General features: G+C 37.7%; 1 protein-coding gene across 1 annotated transcript in view; it reads right to left on the reverse strand.

Annotated features, from left to right (window-relative positions):
* The window catches only part of LOC138842536 (uncharacterized), a 102,633-nt gene that overhangs the window by 56,445 nt on the left and 25,105 nt on the right, over positions 1–21,083 (reverse strand). The window lies entirely within an intron of this gene.

A 21,083-nucleotide genomic window follows, 5' to 3' on the forward strand; every position in this document is an offset into this window, starting at 1 on the left:
TGGGGTGATACAAACATTTACCTAGATAACTGTGATTTAGGAGTAATAAGAATTATATTTTTGGTCTCTGTCCCAGTTTCCGCCACAGAGTTTCTAAAACCCTTGGGATTTCCTATGTGACGAGATGATAATGGTGTCTTTTGTTATGTTAACAAGGTGATCTTCCAAAAGCACCTAAGGATGGGAGCAGGCAGCCTGTGGAGCCAACCTTGTGATTAGAGGTTGGAACTTTCAGTCCCACCCCCTTGCCCTCAGGGCAGGGAAGAGCCACCCAAGATTGAGCTCAATCGCCCATGGCCAATGAGTTATTCAGTCACACCTGTGTACTGAAGCCTCCATAAACCCCCAACGACAGGGTTCAGGGAGCTTCCCAGTTGGTGAGCACATGGAGATTTGGGGAGAGTGGGCTTCCATGCTTTCTCCCCATACCTCATCCTATACATGTTTTCTATCTGGCTGTTGCTGAGTTTTATCATTTTATAATACACCGGTTAATCTAGTTAATAGAATATTTCTGTGAGTTCTATGAGTCACTTGAGCAAATTAATTAAAGCTAAGAAGGGGTTCGTTGGAACCTCTGATCTGTGGTACAAGGGTCAGAAGCACAGGTGACAACATATGCTTGGTGACTGGCACCTGAAGTGTGTGTGTGTGCATTCCTGCTGGACTGAGCCCTTAACATGTGAGATCTGATGCTATCTACAGGTAGATAGTGCCAGAATTGAGTTGAATTATAGGACACCCAGCCGTTTGAGCACTGCTACGCTCTCTCATTGGAAATGGGGTGCTCAGGACCACTTAATGCTTTCCAGGCTCCGGCTTCTGTGAATTCATGACAACAGCAACCTCTGAAACATACACATGTACCTTTGCCACAAAAAACTTCTGATAGACACATAAGAAATTAATAAAAGTTGCTAAGAAAAGGGGTAAGGGACCTAACGTTGGTTGGATGAGGGGCAAAAATATTCCAGAAGGAATTACTACTACTATTTATCTTTTGATAGTATGTGATTTTTAAATATGTGATCTCATTAGATTTTCCAAATACAAATAAACAAGATAATTATCATTTTTTTAAAAAAAGGCTGAAGAAAATGTAGTTTTATATACTTCAGAAAAAAGAAAATTGAGGGAGGATTTGATTATAGCGTTCAGTAGGCCAAGAAATGTGAATAAAGAAAGAATTACTATAAAGGGGCCAGAAAAATGATTTAGGAGACAAGACTCTAGGAGACACTTTCTGATAAGCAGAGCAGTAACTCTTGCCCATTTCCTTTGTTTTTGGCCACGAATGGTTAAAGGCTCCTGTGAGAGGGCTGCAAGGGGACGAGTGTCCACAACAAGTGGATAGCTTAGATCCTGATACCAGCTACTGGAAATTATCCAGGGCCCAGGAAAGAAGTACTGGTAAGCTGCAGTTGCCAGCACGGTGCTTGGTAGATGTAAATATTTGTGGGTCTGCTAAATTAACAGTAAGACTATAATTCATAATATCTTGCACACAAACTAGATTGGTAAGTTTTCAGTGGATGACTTTATTACCATTCCGAACTCAGTTAGATGGAACAGTACTCCTCAATGACTGAGAAATCAATCTTCCTCAATCTTCATGTATCACCATCTGCAAACATTGCTCTCTCTCACAGATTACCTGCCTTCAGCTATGGATGACACAGTGAGATGCATTTCATTCTCCTCTTCCTGGACACACAGAACAATGACCTTTTCTAACCTCCCTTGGAGCCAGGCAGAGGTCAAGTTTTTGCATTCTTGTTGAAAGGGTATGGGTCTACCACTTTCAGGCCCAGCCAGGAGATATTATGCATGATTGCCCATGTTCCCTTCTGCTGTCGTTTAGGTAGTCATGCATTTAAGACAACACCTCAAGGTGGAGGGGGCATGGGTTCCTGATTCACTACTTGAAAGCAATCTGCTAAGAATGAACCACCTAATTCACACTGGTCTCTGACAAGAGAAATAAACATTTATTAAGTTAAGACACTTGGCTTTCAGGAGTGTTTGTTAGACTACCTAGCATCAACTACCTTGAGTAATTCATTGCTAAACTGGTACACTGGTAATAACCATGGACTAGTGATGAGTCTACTTAATTCCAATCCTCTCCATTTCTCATTGCTGATTTACTCTATACTCACCAGAAATTATTTTTCATAGGACTTCTTGATGACCATGTCAGTCTAGAATTATCCATAGTACCTCTATGTCTATCTCTTCCTCCAATTCAACTTCCCCGTAGGGGACCTGGCATTACCCCTCTGTGTAGATACAACCATGGAGGATCAGGTCCTAACGAGATCGTATCTAGAGGGCCCTGTTCTGCAAGGTTTATGGTTTATTTTGCTATACCTTGGATTCATATGTTGGTTTAAAATAAAAAGTGACATGATTTTTGAAGGTTGAAGCTGAGTGGCTGAACCAAATTTCTATAATCAAGTTAACATATATTTTCCCCCTGAGTCTGTACTAGGTCATTTCTTAAAAATTATTTTTTCTATCCTATGAATCTATATGTTTACATAAGCATTAGCTATTATTCCCAACGTCTATGTTATGGACGGAAAATAGGATTCTTCTCGTGTCCCAACTCAAATCAAACAGTAAAGCATTGTTTACATTATACAAGGTTTACATTGCACAGGACTGTTTATATTCTACAAGCATCCTGAGGTCATATCTAGACCCAATGGGAAAAAATGTCATAATAGATTAGTAAGGACTGTAATGAAGATGGAAGGGGAAGAAAGTGGTGGCATATGTGCTAGGCTTTTATTTCCCCAACTGAGGTCATTTCCTTGTCATGTACAGTAAAAAATCACAATGTTACTGTAGTTGCTCATGTGCTGCAATCCACTGCCCACCCATCCACGCATCTAACATTTTTGAGGACTTAATCTGTGCCAAGGACTCTACTCTCTGCCTGAAAGGCAAGTGAAAAATACAACCCAGGTCTTCCCTGAAAGAGCACATAAAGGAAGACTCATCTCTCAATAGTGACACAAGATAATGGCTGAATGGGTGCTTTCTTTTATCGTGCACTTGCAGGATAGAAAGCAGAGAGAAAAATAGCTCCAAAGAGTTGGACAGTTATATTATCATTGATTTTCGAGTGACCACCAATTAAAGGGCATGCTTAGCAGCTAGAAATGAGGACCTCATTAGATGACTACAAGAGCCAGACACTTTCAAAACTTTCCCCTAAACTCTCAGTTCCATTTTCATTTCATGAAGAGACAGCTTGGGAAGTCGGAGGTCACGCTCTTGTATGTCCACAACAGGGATGATTTAAGGCACCGGTAAGCTCCTGCTGAGCTGCCACCTAAGGTCATACGACTGTGAATCATGGCGGGATATAATGACTTGGGCAACATTCTTTCCTGCAAATACGTACAAGATGGATGGTGAATAGTATTGAAGTATAATATATGGTGCCGATCATGAATTTAAATTCCCTCAGAAATGGAGGAGAAACAATTAGCAAAGGGCATTCTTGACTTCGTTGAGCAGCGATGCCTCTCTGACTCCCGAGACACTCATTTTCAGCAGTCAGGCCACAAGATGTGTCTTCAATTTCTGCAAAATCTAGTTCTAGCTAGATTTTGGGAACTAATGGGAACATGATCTTAATGGATGTCTCATGTTTCTCATGCAGTGTGGCTGTGGAAGTTTATGGGATGGAGTCAACAAAAAAGACAGGTCCTTTTTTACAGCATTCTTTATATCTGTTCAATCTTGTCACTACTATAGTGTCCTACTAAAAGGACGTTTCAGGGATTGTGTGAGGCCTGGTACAGTGTGTTTTTATAGTGAGAGTGGGTCAGCGGATGGAGAATCACATGAGAGAAAACGAGAGGATGAGGTGCTATTCCTGGCTCCGGCTTCACCTCAGAGAATGACCTTGGCAGAAGCACTTAACCTCACTTTTAATCTTTGAACCTCAGTTTTCTCATCTGTGAAATGAGGAAAGAACATCTGCCCCTTTGCTCCCTCTCAGGATTGTTGGAGGATTAAACAGATCAGGGCTATAACCTGAACTACGGTGAACCCATGAGGAAAAAAATCAGACATCGCTTAACTATATAATATTCTTTTTAATCATTACTAATTTCCAAAGGTGAAGAAAACCTTGTTAAAAAAATATGTAAGCTGATTGTTTTTCTGGAAACAAAATAAAGGCTCAACTAGCAACCCTGCATTAAAAAAGAGAACCTGAAATTCACATTCCAAATCTACTTCGAGACAGAAAGACCCCCAAATTCCTTCCAGTTTCCTAAGATTTTTCCACTATATTTTTTTTCGTTATTGTCTTCTTCATAAAACGTTAGTTATATTTTGGGGTTTTGCTATTGCATAGTTTAGCATATATAAGGAAATCGTCTTTCCAATTCACAAATAAAAAAGGGAGTACAGGAGAGAAGAAGGAAGAGAGGGAAGGAGGAAGGAATAAACAGAGAACAAACCCACGTGGCTAAAAGAAACTGACCTGAGAAGACAAAACAATTCATAATTTAAAATACTATATAATACAAATGAAGTTGAAGATGTGTTTGCCCAGAAGAGGACTGACTGGAAGTAAACTGATATGATTTTCTGGATAACCCCCTGTAATTCCCTGCTTTAGTGAAACAGTCAGTCATAGAAGAGCTCTATCTACAGGGAAATTATGAAAGAAATAATCTTCATTTCTCCATGATTCTTTAAAACCAAACTGGACTTTATTCCTTCTTATTTCTCTCTCAAACTCCACTCCTCGACATAGAAAATAGCATTCTGGAATGACTTAGAATTAGAGATCAGTCAATATTTCATGATTTTAAGGTTCTTCATTAGGAACAATGTGAATTCGGGCCCAATAATCCTAATCCTAGCTTTTTCTTTAGTTCTATAGTTCTATTAGGCCATGTTGTTAGAGCGCTGTTTACACTTATTGCCAATAGTCTCTGGATTGGAGGTCAAACTGTTACTTACCTTCTTCAGCATACCCTTCAACGATTAAATGCCCCCAAGGGCTTTTAAGAATCATTTTCATCTTGTAAATATTTTTTAATTGACATCTTAACTTTATAGTTGCTTCCCCTGTGAGGGAAAGAGACTAGGGTGATGGAGGGGTTTTGCTTCTTACTTTGTATTTTTTCAAGGACTTATTACTTTTTAAATTAAAATCAAGGAACCAGCACAAGAATGCTAGTAAGGTATAAGTGAGATGTAATGCTTGGTGTGCATAAGGGTTCAATAGTCCACTGTGAGAGTGCAGCCTGTTGAACAACCTCAGTGATAAGTGGGAACCACTTGTCCAAGACTATTTTATTTAAGATGCAATACTCATTTCTATCCCCTTCAATACATTTTAAGTACCCCAAGCTAGAATAATGGGGCTAGAGGTGCAAGAAGAGTATTATACCAAACAGGGGCAATATAAAAAAAACATTACAATCAAATTTTCCTTGTTAAAAATATAAGTTAAAAACCTAAATACAATATTATTCCACAGAGTTTTAAGGTATATTAAAAACATTGTGATAGGATGTTTCAAAAATTATGGCACAATCCCCTTCTGACACCCTCATTCCTGAGTCACCACTTCAGCAGGACTGGGCTTTGGCATACTCAACCCACATGATGAGACAATAGCAAAAGAGCTTGATGGCTCAGTTGCCGAGGACTAGCCCACTAGGTTCTGAAGACAAGTGGACCAGGTGCTCCCACTGTCCATGCCAACCACCAAACCTGTGAGTGAGGCTGTCTCAGACCAGCTCTCACTCAGCTGATCCATCAGTTGACTAAAACTGCATGAAGGAGCCCAGATAAAACCAAAAGTAAAACACTACCCAGATGAATCCAGTCCCAAATTGCCAAGTAATTGCTATTTTAAGCCACTAAGTTTTTTTTTGTTGTTGTTTTGTTTTGTGTATCTTTATTGGAGTATAATTTCTTTACAATGGTGTGTTAGTTTCTGCTTTATAATAAAGTGAATCAGTTATACATATACATATGTTCCCATATCTCTTCCCTCTTGTGTCTCCCTCCCTCCCACCCGCCCTATCCCACCCCTCTAGGTGGTCACAAAGCACCAAGCTGATCTCCCTAAGCCACTAAGTTTTGAGGTGGTTTGTAATACAGCAAAAGCTAATCTATACTATAATACGATTTGGTCAAGTGGGTTTATCCTTGAGAATGCAAGGTTGGTTCAGTATCAGCCAGTCAAATCATGTGATTCACTGTATTAGTTAAATAAAAGGAGAAAATCATATCATCATTCTTTTTAGATAGAAGAGATAAAAAGCATCCCATGAGGTTCAAACTCTATTGGGTAGGGTAAATTTTATAAAACTAGATCCAAATAATAACTATCTTTCCTTGATAAAGGCTATATGCCAAAAATACATGGCACATGTATACACTAACAAAAATTATTATACGACTAATTTTTTTAAAAAATTAGCATTTCCTTTAAGGAGAGAATTGAGATAAAGATTTCTAACATTACTGGTCTATTGGAAGTGACCTTTTTGGAGCTGTGTATTGAGAGAAATAGAAAGAGAGAGAAGGTTTAGAAGAATATAGATTAAAATGTCATATTTATAGATTGTTTTGATTATGTATTTCATTGGAAACACAGGAAAATCAATAAGCTATTAAATCTAAGAAAAGAGCTCAACATAGGGGCTGGAAAAAAATTAATGCACCAAAATCAATTGTGTTCCTCCATACCATCAATATCTAGATACAATACAAGATGAATTTACCATACTAACAAAACCTATAGAGAGTATGGGGTTTCACCTAATAAATTATGCAGAAAATCTTCATAATGAAAACTTTATTAGAGGACACATGAGTAAAAGAAATATATATCACAGGTATGGATGAGATGACTTACTATAATAATATAAATGTCCTTATATTAATCTATAAAATTAAATGCAACTGTAATAAAAGGCCAAGCTCTCTTTTTTGAGGGACAGCATAAAAAAGTGATTCTAAAATGTATCTGGGGGACTTCCCTGGTGGTGCAGTGGTTGAGAATCTGCCTGCCAATGGAGGGAACATGGGTTCAATCCCTGGTCCAGGAAGATCCCACATGCCACGGAGCAACTAAGCTGGTGCAACACAACTGCTGAGCCTGCACTCTAGAGCCCACGAGCCACAACTACTGAAGCCCACGAGCCTGGAGCCTGTGCTCCGCAACGAGGGAAGCCACTGCAATGAGAAGCCTGTGCACCACAACAAAGAGTAGCCTCCTGCCCCACCCCTCGCTGCAACTAGACAAAGCTCACACGCAGCAATGAAGACCCAACGCAGCCAAAAAAAAAGAAAAAAGAAAAAAAAAGAGTAGATTGCTCTATCTCCTATAAAGACATTAAAATAAAATAAAATGTATCTGGAAGAATAAAGTTCTCCATACAGCTAAGGTAGTTTTGAAAAATAAGCTCAAAATGGAGAATGTGCCCTACACATTAAGATATATTGGGAAGTCATGATAGATAAGAACTGTGTGATGCCCTTGGAAGAAACAGCAAACAAGAAAACAAATCAAACAGGTGGCCTAGAAATAGAGCTATATACAGAGAGGAAGTTGGCACATGAAAGAGATGGAATCATAGTCCAATGGAGGAAGTTGAATTACAGCTTTTGGGGAAACAGTCTCATTGTCAAAAGAGATATGAGACTGGATCTTAACCTAGTGATATCACTTATGTTGTACCCAGTCCTATATAGCTCACCTAATCTTCACAAAAAAATCCACAAGGCATAAACTATTATCCTCATTTTACAGGTGGAAAAACTGAGGTATGAGAGATAAAATGACTAGCCTAAGAAGTACATGGTGGAGCTGGAACTTAAACCCCACAGAAATCATTCTATTAACCATTATGTTATATAATTCCACCTAATGTACAAAACTAAAATACAATAGTTTTAATATCTAAATGTGAAAAATAAAATCTAGAGAGAACAAAAGAAATTGCAAGGGAATATATTTGTGATTTCAGGCTAAGAGATGAAATAGATCTTTGAAAAATAAAGAAACATACATTGTATGAAGCAAAAGTGATGAATTTAACTATATTAAAATTATAAATCTATTAATATAAAAAATCTGATTTAAAAAAATGGGCAGAAGAGCTGAATAGACATTTTTCCAAAGAAAACATACAGATGGCCAACAGGCACATGAAAAGATGCTCAACATCACTAGCCATCAGGGAAATGCAAATCAAAACAACAATGAGAGATCACCTCACACATGTCAGAATGGCTATCATAAAAAAGAACAAAACGAACAAGCCTTGGCGAGGATGTGGAGAAAAGGGAACCCTGGTACACTGTTGGTGGGAATGTTAACTGATGTAGCCACTAGAGGGGTGGGATAGGGAGGGTGCGAGGGAGACACAAGAGGAAGAAGATATGGGGACATATGTATATGTATAGCTGACTCACTTTGTTATAAAGCAGAAACTAACACACCATTGTAAAGCAACTATACTCCAATAAAGATGTTAATAAAAACAAAAACAGAACAACCATATAATCCAGTAATTCCACTCCTGGGTATATATCTGAAGAAAACAGAAACACTGATTTGAAAAGATGCATGCACCCACATCCAGTGTTTATAACAGCATTGTTTACAATAGCCAAGATATGGAAGCAACCTAAGTGTCCATCAACAGATGAACGAACAAAGAATACGTGCCATATATACACAATGGAACACTGCTCAGCCATAAAAAATGATTAAATTGTGCCATTTGCAACAACATAGATGGACCTGGAGGGTATTATGCTTAGTGAAATAAGTCAGACGAAGACAAATACTGTAATGATATCACTTATAAGTAGAATCTAAAAAATAAGACAAATGAATGAATACAACAAAACAGAAACAGATTCACAGATATAGAAAACAATCTAGTGGTTACCAGTGGGGAGAGGGAAGCGAGAGGGACAAGATACAGACTGGGAATTAGGAAGTGCAGACAACTATGTATAAAATAAATGAGATACAAGGATATATTGTAGGGCATGGGGAATATAGCCAATATTTTATAATAACTTTCAATGGAGCCTAATCTATAAGAATATTGAATCACCATGTTGTACACCTGAAATTAACATAATACTGTAAATCAATTATACTTTAATTAAAAATTAGAATTTTATGTACAATAAAGGATACCAAAGTCAGACTGAAAAACAGTTGATGGGTAGAAGACATGTACATTATCTAAAACCCAATAAAGGACTCAACATCTGAATACAAAAACTTCTACATCTCTAAAGACACAGAATACTCAATAGAAAAATGAGCGAAGGTCACGATAGGCAATTCACAGAATGGAAAACATGAATAGCAAGAAAGTATATGAAGACCTAACTTTTCTAGAATCAGAGCAATGCAGAATTAAAACACCTTACTTCATATGAATCCACACATGCCAAATTTCCAGAAGTTAAAATGCAAATTACGCCGTGGAGCAACTACGCTTGTGCATCACAACTACTGAGCCTGCGCTCTAGAGCCTGGGAGCCACAACTACTGAGCCCGCGCGCCTAGAGCCTGTGCTCCACAACAAGAGAAGCCACTGCAATGAGAAGCCTGCTCACCGCAACGAAGAGTAGACCCCGCTTGCTGCAACTAGAGAGAGGCTGAGTGTAGCAACGAAGACCCAATGCAGCCAAAAATAAATAAATAAATTTTTTAAAATGCAGATTAACAGCATGTGGTGACAAAGGATATGGCAAGAGAGAAATTCCAAGTATTGCTGGTGAGGGGAAAATGGTACAGCTATTCTGGGGAGGAATCTGTGAAATAAGGCATATATATGACTTCTACCTCAGCCATTCCACGGCTGCACTGTTACTCTGCACTGTTACTCAACGGGACATGTGGAAAGAGTGTATTAATGCTTTATGGTGGACATAAAGTGTTGAAAATAGCCTAAGTATGTATCACCAGGGTAATGGATAAGCAAAACATGGTATTAACATATGGTGGAATATTAGACAGTGGCCAGAAGCAATAATTTCTATGGAGCAACACAGACAAATTTTAAAACAATAATTTTGTGTAGAAAAAAATAAAAGAATAGGATGTGATTTTTAGTCGATACTACTTCTGCAAAAATTAGAAAATACAAAACAATTCGGTATTTCAAATATATACCCATGTTTAAAATAACTATGAAAGGTGAGTTGGGAAATTACATATTAAATGGCTCAAATGGTGCTATACAGGGGAAAATAAAGGAAATAAATCTGGCAGAGGAACGTCGGGGCCAAAACCAATCTTAAAAGTATTAGAAAATAGAGTGACCGTACACACTGATGGTAGAGTAACATGAACTGAGGCGTATGGTCCCTTTTGAGTAAATGCCTTAAATACAAACTAAAAATATAATGTCATAAGATTTACAAGCACTATAAAAATATTTAGCATTATTGCAGTAGATAGTAGAAATATATAACCTTTCAACTTAAATAAAAACAAGACTGATGAAATACCATCTTTGTTCCCATGTCACCCATGCTAAGGAAGAAATAATAAATCAGCTTTTAAGATAGAATTTTTTACAATGAGAGATAAAAAACAAACAAAAAGAAACCCTGTTTATCCCATGAAGGGAGAAAAAAACAATTTGAAAAGTCAGAGTAGAACTCTCTGAGGACAATATTTAACATCAATTTTTGTAAAACAATTTTAAGAAGCTGGTTTTGAATTGTTTATAGAGTTTCTAATTAGCATGCTGAGGAAATACAGGGTCCATCTTAATCCAGAAGCAAATAAAAAGTTCTGACTCTTAAAATTCTAGGCTCTAGAGTAGGTGCGTGCGGGTGTGCTGGTGTGTGTGTGTGTGTGTGTGTGCACATCTGCTGTGTGTTTTCAATAAACTCAAGAGGACATAAGCGTGTATGTTATTACATTGTAACAATTCTTGAGCAAGTCTAACTGAAGGTCAGTAGCAAACAAGTAGATGCCGCTTGGGTGGCCCCCCAAACTCTCAGGTAATGCGCAGATCTGGCTTGGCAATCATGTTCTGCTTTTAGACATAATGCAGTTTTATGTTCTTGTTAGCATTGAAAGACTAACTTGAATATTCTGCAACTGATGAAATGGACAACAGAGCAGTAACCTAGAGTTTACAAGTATTCGGGGCAGTAAAACTTTAGTTCTAGATTTAACTTGGATTTTAGTCCTAATTTAACTTGGATTTTCTACAACACATTTTTTTTCCTATAAACTGGAGGTATATACCACCATAATCCTAAAAAACCTGTGACTTTGGGCTTCTGGGGTCTAAGCCTTCTCTCTAAGTGACTGAAAGGTACAACTGGATATTAGACCTGTCTAAAAATTGTCCTTTTCTGTCCTCACATACAAGGGTTCAGCTTGATTTTTGGATAGCTGTCATTAAAAAAAAAATGTGCAAAGAGCTAATGCCTTTTGCTACAAGACAAAACAATTTCTCCTGGACATGCGGTAATAGGAGGCAATGCCATGTGTTGGAAGCATGCACATATTTTATGATAGATATTAATCTGGAGGTTAACAGCTAGATGCTCTGGTTGAAGTAGTTTATTTCAAACATACATATAATGTTAACCCACTTTGTAACAAAGTCTTCAACATTTCATATGCAAATTCGTTTTTCTTTCTAGTTTAAGCCCAAGGAAATCCCTATAAATCTTGTCTCCAAAGAGAAAATATAAAGAATTCATAAGACTAAAGAGTTCTTATCAATTCTATAAAAAACTAGAGCTGTACTAACTAGACAAAAATGTAGACGTCTAAGAGAACGTCCAACAAATAGAAAAGTAGAGGACTGCACTGAGATTGCAATCCTGAGAAAAATACATTATTTCTAAATGAAAAAGTAAAAGGAGATAGTATAAATTAAAGCCAAAAGAAAAATTTTAAACCTACAAAAATACGAGTCAGTACAAAGTTAAAAACCCATTAATTTTACTATATACCCAAAAGATTCACAAAAGATCTCATGAATATCACAAATTAAAATAAAACAAACAAAAGCCAGAAATATTGTTTTCCCCAAATTGTACTACTACCTGCTTATTGCTTCAGTGGTAAGAAGAAAAATTATCTTCAAATAGTTAAATTGTATACCTACTTATATTTTAACTCTTAGGTGGATCTTGCTATATAATATATAAGATCTTTAAAGAAAACTTGTTGATTGTTTATTTTGGCATCTCTTAGGAAATTCCTATTTAATAAGATAAATCTCCTTAGATAACTCTTAAATAAAAATAGATGCAAATATAGTATGTTTCATATCATTCATTTTAGACCTCTAAGAGTTGGAAAAGCTCAACCTGGAGAAGAAACTAGTTTTATTGAGGGAAAAAACTACTTTCCAGTTTAGAAGAGGAGGGATTATCCCATTTCTGTAGAGGAAGCAATCAGGAAGATACAAAAAGAATGATCCTTGCCTAGTGCTAAGGCCAGAACTACTGTGAATATTGTACCAGATCTTGTAAAAACAGCCACTGTGCTGGCACTCACAGGCCTGGGTCATGGTGTGTTCAACGATAAAACTTTGTTCCAAAGGATGGAACTCCTTTGGGCCAAAAAGCTTTCACCTGCATTATTCCATTAACCTCACTGTTTTGTTATGGGAAGTGCGTTTATTTTTTGAAATGACATTGAAATATATCCTTAAAAGAACACTTTAGGTCTCAACAAGATCCTCTGCTCTTTCAGCCAACACATTACCTTTTAGAAATCAACAGTCTACTTCTTTCTTTAAATCGTCACATTTCAAAGCTGTAGCAGCTAATAAATGTTAATATAATTTTTCCAAAACTGCAATCTCCCTAAATTTCTATGCTGTCTTCTTCATCCTGTCTTTTCAAGGTAAAGGTATCTTTCCAGTTTTCTTAGCATTATCAGGATTATGGATTTTGTTCATTGTTAAAGTTCATTATTTATGGACATAAGTTAATGTAAATGCAAAAATATCTCGTATTATTCACAAGCTGGCTGACTTACATCACTCGCTCTGAAAGCAACTTCACTGCTCTCCAATCTGTTCAAATGCACGGAAATATAAATTCAGGGTGATGTGGCTTTTCTGCAATGCTTTCTTTTCAGGCTGCAGTCTACCTGACAGCGTTATACCTTATCCTTGCTGCGGTTGTTGTTCAATCTATAAAATCTCTCTTGAAGACCCCCAAAACAGCTTGTAATTTAAACTTTTACTCTTGGTGACTCACTGTTTTCAAATTGCCATCTCTGACCATATCCCCCTTCCAGGGGAATTTATGCAGACTCTTAACCCATAATTGCTTTACTCTTTACCTCTATTTCTGGGTTCTTAAATTAACTGTTACATCAGTGTTCTTCATTACTCAAATTATTTTTTCTTAAGAACTTCTCCTGGAAGTAAGTTCATGCTATTTTTGACAAGCAAACATTTGACTTCTGAAGGAATTCTTATGGAAATGGGTTTATATCCCAAATGCACCACCAAAAATCTTTGTGACCTTGCATAAACGTCCCATACCATTTCAGGTGCTATCTTGGCTTGACTCCAAAGTGAACTGATCAAAACTATGAGCATCTAGCTGTTATGTACTTTTGTCTCAGTTTGGTCAATGAAACTCTCAAAAATCCATCAGATTTTCATTATCTTTATCATTAGCCTGTTTGTGTAAAATAAGTTACCATTTATGGAGCCAGTGTTCTCCTTTATTCCGGCATCCAATCATTGTAAATATTTCTCATGGACACATTCTTAGAAGGCCTATGAATAACCTGGCCTCTTACTGATTCTCCCTTTTGGAGTCTTACTAGCCAGACTTCCCCAATAACTTTCAGAGAGAGTTTTCCCCCTTTCCGGGTCTTCTTTTTGACTTTTATACGCCATAGAACTTTCAAAAGTCATCACACCAATACTAATATTACCACATACCCTCCAAAAAGCTCCAAGCTGTTTATGCCTATTCATTAAGTTAATACTTTATCAAAACTTGTCCAATTGAGTAGTTTTAGCACAGATATTTTACACATTTTAGCACAGACATGCTCTGTTTAAGGCTGACAGATCCATTAGGAATTAACTTTCTGGTACATTTTCCCTCTGACATTTTCCTCACAACTGCGTTTCCTCATAAGTGAGCCATCAGTTATCGCTTGCCTATAGAAAGGCAGATAAGAGAAAAGAAAGCTAAGTGAGAAAAGATATGTAAATAGACTAGCACAATATTGGACACATAATAAGTATTCAATAAATGATAGCAAGTATTCTTACCCTTATCCTCACATTAGTTTATATGTATTAAAAACAGATTACTGGACTCAACTCTTACTTCCATTTCTCATTAGATCCTCACAGAAACCCTGGAGGAAGTGAGGTTTTATCCCCATTTTACAGGTTGGGAGACTGCAGCCTAGAGGGCTTAAGTACCTTAACTGAAGTCATATAGTCAAGAAATAAGCCTATATTTGTCACAATCACTTGCCCATGCTTTGACGTGACACCACCACCCATCATTTACCCAGCTTCACCAAGGTACTACTAAATTTTTTACTCTTATTCTCCTCTCTTTGCTTCATACTGCCATTGCCACCAACCCAGTCAAATTCACTTTTAATTTTCCAATGTTAGTGAAGGGAGTAGAAGGTGGAAATTGAGGTTAAAGGAGGAAACTTTAATGTTATTCAAGGATGACTTCATCTTAACTTCCAGCCTTCGTCTACCCATTCTCTGCTCCAGTCACATGCAGAGTATTTGCTATCTCTTCCATAAGTCTTGACTTTTCTTGTCTTTATGCCACTTTTCTTTTCTCCATTTGCAATGAATCTCCCTTTCCTTTGGTTCGTCACCATTTCTTACTCTATACTCTCCATTAAAATTCAAATCTACCTTTAAAGCCCAACTCATATACCAGTGCTGTCCTGCAGTCTCCTGGATCTGCCAAGTCAGAACTAACCACTTGCTCCTCCGTGCTCCTGCAATGGCAATGATGTCAGAAGGGCGAGTGATTTTACAGCTCGCTCACCACCTGCGGGAAATATGTCCTATTTGCCCTTCCACATCCTTTCTCCACTCAACTCTATATGGATGGCTTGCATGGCCTGTCTTAGTAAGTGTCCTTGCTCTGGCTTCTGTTTGGCTCACCAATGAAGAGAACCAATAGAAGATTGCAGGGAATGAAGGAGGGGGTGAAGTTAGGGTATTAATTCTTGCCAAATTGCTGGGAGTTGGCTGCATCCCCCAACTAACGTATAGTGCTTCTCTGTGGGGCATCACAGCATCTTTGGGGAGGACTCTCTCTCCAGCAAGGCTTCCTTTCTCTTTCATCTCCTGTAAAGTAGCCACACTTTTACTGAACACAGGGCACTACACTATCTCTTGATTCTCTACATTGGGCTCAATTTATCCTTATTGATGTACCCCTGATTTCCTGCTGAGACCCTGTCTGATGAACTTCGTAATATGCTCTTCTAAGCTGTTAATTTTACAAACCACATTATTACACTTATTAGAAGAATGTCTTCAGGATGTGTCAGTAAGCTCTGACTGATGATAATGGTAAACAGCTAGAATTTATGGAACATAAAGCATGCTTTGGTTACTCTCTTGAGTACACCGTGTGCATTATTCTAATTAATTTAAATCACTATTAGCTAAGCAAGGCACACAGATGCTAAGAGGTTCCCAGAAGTAACTTGCTCATGGTCACTCCAGTGTCTCAGTAGTGTTTAGGACTCAGATCTGTCCAAAGCCTAAACCTTAAGTTCTAGGTCTAAGCAGTGGGTCTCAAACTTGAGTATGCATCAGCATCACCAAGAGAGCTTGCTGAAACAGGTAGTGGGCCCCACCCCCAGAGTGTCCGAGTCTGTAGGTCTGGAGCAGGGCCCAAGACTTTCACTTCTAAAAATTCCTACGTGCAGCTGATGTGCTGGTCTGGGTACCAGACTTTGAGAACCACTAGTCCAGGCATTTTAGGTCCAGAATTTCAGGTGTTAGAATAATTTTCTGGTGATAAATTGTCGGAAAAAAAAAAAAGCACTGCATTTTCCTGTTTGTAAGGAGGTAATACATTCAATCTTAAAGAGTCAATAATGGGGCTAAGTATTTAAGAAAGAAGAGTTATTCTCCAGGAAGATGGGAGGAGATGGACATTCTAAGGACAGGAATGCCCTTTCAGGAAACTTGCAAAGGGAACAGAAAAATAACATAGTAAGATTCTGCTATCCAGTGTTCACAGAACATGAGTAGGATACTCTTGACTGTAAAATGGGAAGCCAACTTTTGTTGACCATATACATACCTTATTCAGTACAAATGTTTATTAAGAATCTCCAAAAGCTAGACACTAGGCATCAGGGCTACACTGATAGAGCAGATAAAGTGCCTGGCCTCAGGGAGCTTGTGCTTCAGATGATGTCCATCCGCTAGATAGACTGAATGATGGATACTATGTTGGGTTCACACTTCATCTCAAGAAAAAAATATATCCATAGACGTGATCCAGGAGTCAAATGGCAAAAGAGCTAGCCTCAAAGTGAGTGTTAATTTCATTAAATGGTAGGTAAAAATTATTTTATATGCCGAGATAGGCCCTGCTTAAAAGACACACTATTCCTCCAAACGTATTATACAAGCCAGCTTATGAACCTGTGACTTTTTCTAGGAGAAATGTTGCCTTCTTTCCCAAGAAGGGAGTGGTAGTGGTCGGGGTGGAAATAGTTTCATCATCAGAGGCACAGTCTCACTACTACTGCTCAGCTCCAATTCGCAACCTTCTGAATGGTTTCCAGACTAAGTCATTTAGCAAAGTGATGAAGAAAACATGGCCCATTAATCTTATGATGCGTGTTATAACTTAACTCTGGGTTTAGCATAGGAAAAATATTATTTGCATTGATTAGAAATACGCTTTATGGCTGCATATATTATTCACTCTGAACATTCTAAAATTATTAGCTGGGTTGACATGATGAACTGCACAGGAGTACTTCTAGATGACATCTCAATGTCATCTGTTACTCACATCATATAGGTCTAGGAATCAATATGTATTTTACTCAATATGAGATCTTATTCCAAACACCAAAATATGCCTGTTTTTATTCGATGGTTATCATCATGAAACTACCAGCTAAACATCATTTAGAAAATTCAAAGCAAGTAAATTACTGTATTAACTGTCCAACTATGATTATGACTTTCCTCCACTTATAGCTGAACCTAATATAATGATCTGGTCAGTCTGACTAGGAGGATTTATTCATTAATTTACTCAAATGTTCTGAGGTATATTTTGAAGGACTTAAATTATGGTCTGCTTTGTAGGATCCAACAGTAAGGGTGCAGGTTTATCTCCTACAAGCTCTGTGACCTTGCCCAAGTGACTTAGCATCTCTGAGCCTCACTTTCCTAATTTGTAAAATGGAAACAATAATAGAACCCAAGTTGTAAAGCTGAAGGAAAAAAAAGTAATATGCTAATGTATTTTGGCACAAAAGAGCAGTTACGCTGATGGTCATTATTTGTGAATACTGTTGCTAAGATTATTGAAAACCTGTTGTGTGTTAGGTGCTGTTCAAGGACTAGAATTTTAAGACTGTTCTTCACCTTTATCCCAGTTTTACCTGCAAAGTTCTGCCATGCACTGGAAAAACATACTGGTATTTCTAGGGAAGGGGACCACTCAGGTGACATTTTTGTTTCACCAGGTATATAAAGTATACAAAGGTTATAGTGTATCTTTTAAGTCCTTTGGACGTCTAGTTACCTTTCACTAGAATGATTCTAGTAGATCCTGATAGATACCTGAGACAAGGTCAGGTCAGTGATGTTGGTACCTTTTCGGGCTTAAGAGCATAGGGCAGAAACACAGGAAGAGAGGTCTTCCTTTTCCACTCCTGTTACTAAGAACCCTCTCGAATAATGACAATCTGAAACAGATCACTACATTGTTGCATGTTGTAGAATCAAAGCAGTGTACAAAGCAAAGAGCACTGGCCTCCATTATACTTGCATTTCACTCGAGATTCACTTTTCTAGACCGTGGAGAAAGCAGATGTTCCAACACTTTCCAGGTACTGGAATATTACAATCTGGCAATCTCCACCACTGCATGTTTGATCACACTATTCCCTGCAAATGGAATGCTGTTCCATCAAGGTCAGATTGACCAGTGCAGATACCTGATTTTATCGTACGGTCAGAACCAAATTAACTTACTGAAATTCTGCCCAGCTCAGGGTCTACCTTCTCTGTGAAACCTCCTGTGAGATCCCAAGTTACAAACAACTCTGTCTTCTTCAGAAGACAGTGTATACTATATAAATAGTAATTTACATACAAATATATGTATATGTGTGTGTATTTCTTTGTTACATTAAGTTACAGCTCCTGTGGTCTCTCTTCTTAACTAAACTGGACGCCCTTATCATCACAGTGGCCATGTACATCATTGTATCCTCCAAAAAAATCCAGATAATAATATCATGGATTCGGTATATAGTTGTTTAATAGAAAACAATTAACTAACCACTGCAGAATACTAGTGTCTCTCAAGGTGTGTTCAGTGGATCATAAATCCTATGAGACAGTCCATGAAGGAAAAGATTTCAAATAAATTTGGGATCTGTTGTCCACTACATCTCCTTATCAGAGACTCATAATTCACAAGACTCGTAAAAAGCTCTGTAGCAAAGAAACTGTTTGACCCAGTATTTCTCTTACAAGAGTATCAGTTCTGGAAGTCAAGGACATTTTCCACCTCTAATACAACATCTCTACTGCCTAGTAGAGTGCCTGGCACTTAGTAGACACCTAATAAATATTTGAATAAGTTTCAACATACATTCCCCTTTTAAGCTATGGAAGAAAAACACAGTATATAGTAGATTTTGATTTACTTGGGGAGAATAATAATATGAATAGATAAATTTACACAAATCATTTTGAAGTATATATATTTGATAATACTTTTTTCCACAAATCTACACAATTGCACATTTAGTGGTGATAGTAAATGAACTACATTTGCTTCTGAAAACTTGCTAAGAAGGATGGCTACTAAAAACTACAACTTGAACCCAAAACAATTGATTTAGTTCATTGGTCCCCACTCCTTAGCAGTTTTAATATAGAAGAAAACAGACGCATATATTTCTTTTCTGCCATAATATGACATCATATAAGGAATGTGATTTTATGCGCTAGAAATAAGATTTGCTTTTGTTATTTTAGTACATTTGATCACATAAGAATAATTCTAGATTTTTTCCCCTCCTGTGACTCTCATAGCATCCCCATCTAAAATAGACTTTGGAGATTTAGATCAAATGTCTTATCAATTGTCCTAGACTGCTTACTATGTGCTTTCACTATAGATTTTAATGTCAATAGAGAAAGGAGAAGGAAAAGTCAGAGGGAAATGAAACAGGTGTATGCAACACCCCTCTCTACTACCGACATTTCTCAGAATTCTGGGGGAAGTTGCATCTATAAGTGGAAAGATTTTCACCATGGAACTCACGGTGGTTGAACTTCTCATGAAGAATTTTTGTTTCACTACTGAAGAAAAATACGTTTGATTTTACCATAACTGAAAAGTTCTCCTATTTCTACTTCTGAGGTTTGCCCTCAAGACTACTGTTTACCTAATGGAAGGGACTCCTATGCATGGAGGAAAAAGTGCACCATTTGAAGGAAAAGCTAAAGGAGTGATATTCAGGTAGCTCCTCATTCCACCAATGAAAACATACACATAGATTTTCCACTTTACACCTCATTTTCCACCTTATTTTCATGATTTTGAAATGAATATGTAGGGTCTGATGAGTTTGTCAATAGTCTATAATTATTAGTGTTATTCAAATAGAATACAAATGATAAGCCATACGTAAAAATGCTGTGTGAATAAACTGCTATACCCCAAATAATACAAATGAGTGAATGGCAGTAAATGCTAAGAGGGATTAACAACATAAAGGATATTAAAAAAATGATGACCGTATTTCATATTTATGTGTCTTTTTCTCTCTCACTCTTTTTTTTTTTTTTTTTTTTTTTTGTGGTCCGCGGGCCTCTCACTGTTGTGGCCTCTCCCGTTGCGGAGCACAGGCTCCGGACGCGCAAGCTCAGTGGCCATGGCTCGCGGGCCCAGCCGCTCCGCGGCATGTGGGATCTTCCCGGAACGGGGCACGAACCCGCGTCCGCTGCATCGGCAGGCAGAACACTCAACCACTGCGCCACCAGGGAAGCCCTTCTCTCTCACTCTTACTCAACTCCTAAATAACTAAGAGGATATGCTCACAAATGGTAAGCATGTTTTGGATGTTCGACGTGTGTTTGTGGGAAAGAACAAAAAAAAAAAAACTGCCTCAATTAGGTCAAATATCATACAAGAGATGAATGAGATTAGAGATGGGATTGGGATTTGTGTTAGTTACTCAATAGCTAACCAGTCACAGATATGACAGTGTAGTGCAATATGCAAATATACTTTTAAACAACTTCTCTTAAGTTATCTATTGTCTGTAAAGACAATCACACTCAACTGCTCTGCACTTAACCCCAGAGCTTCTGAGTTAGAATCTGTTAGAAATAGGTACAGGTTTCATTGCTTTGGCAATATTTACATGGCTCTGCATCAGGCAATACAACTGCTAAGGTCACACTCTGGGAATTCAGGAAAGGCTAGTGTCCAGTTCTGGTCGTTCTACCACCCAACTGTGATCTAGGGTAAATTCCTGATGAAAAAAAAAAGAAAAAGAAAAACCCTGAAGATGCTGCAACAGTATTTCCTACTTCACAGGGTCGTCATGGGGATAAAAGGTCATTAGGATAAAGTGCCTCTCAACCAGGAAACACTGATAAACGCTACTGATGCTACCATCATCATCATCACGACCGATCAAGAACATATTGCCACATGGAAATTCAACATTCCCTGGGCCATTCACAACTTTCCTTTAAAGGACTCATATTCTATGTGGGGTCTTAACACCTTCAAATAACAGAAAATACATGTCTTTACGCCTTTTTTTCTGTAGCTAATTTTGGCATCTTTCACCT

Source organism: Globicephala melas, unplaced genomic scaffold (assembly GCF_963455315.2).
Source record: "Globicephala melas unplaced genomic scaffold, mGloMel1.2 SCAFFOLD_99, whole genome shotgun sequence".
NCBI lineage: Eukaryota > Metazoa > Chordata > Mammalia > Artiodactyla > Delphinidae > Globicephala > Globicephala melas.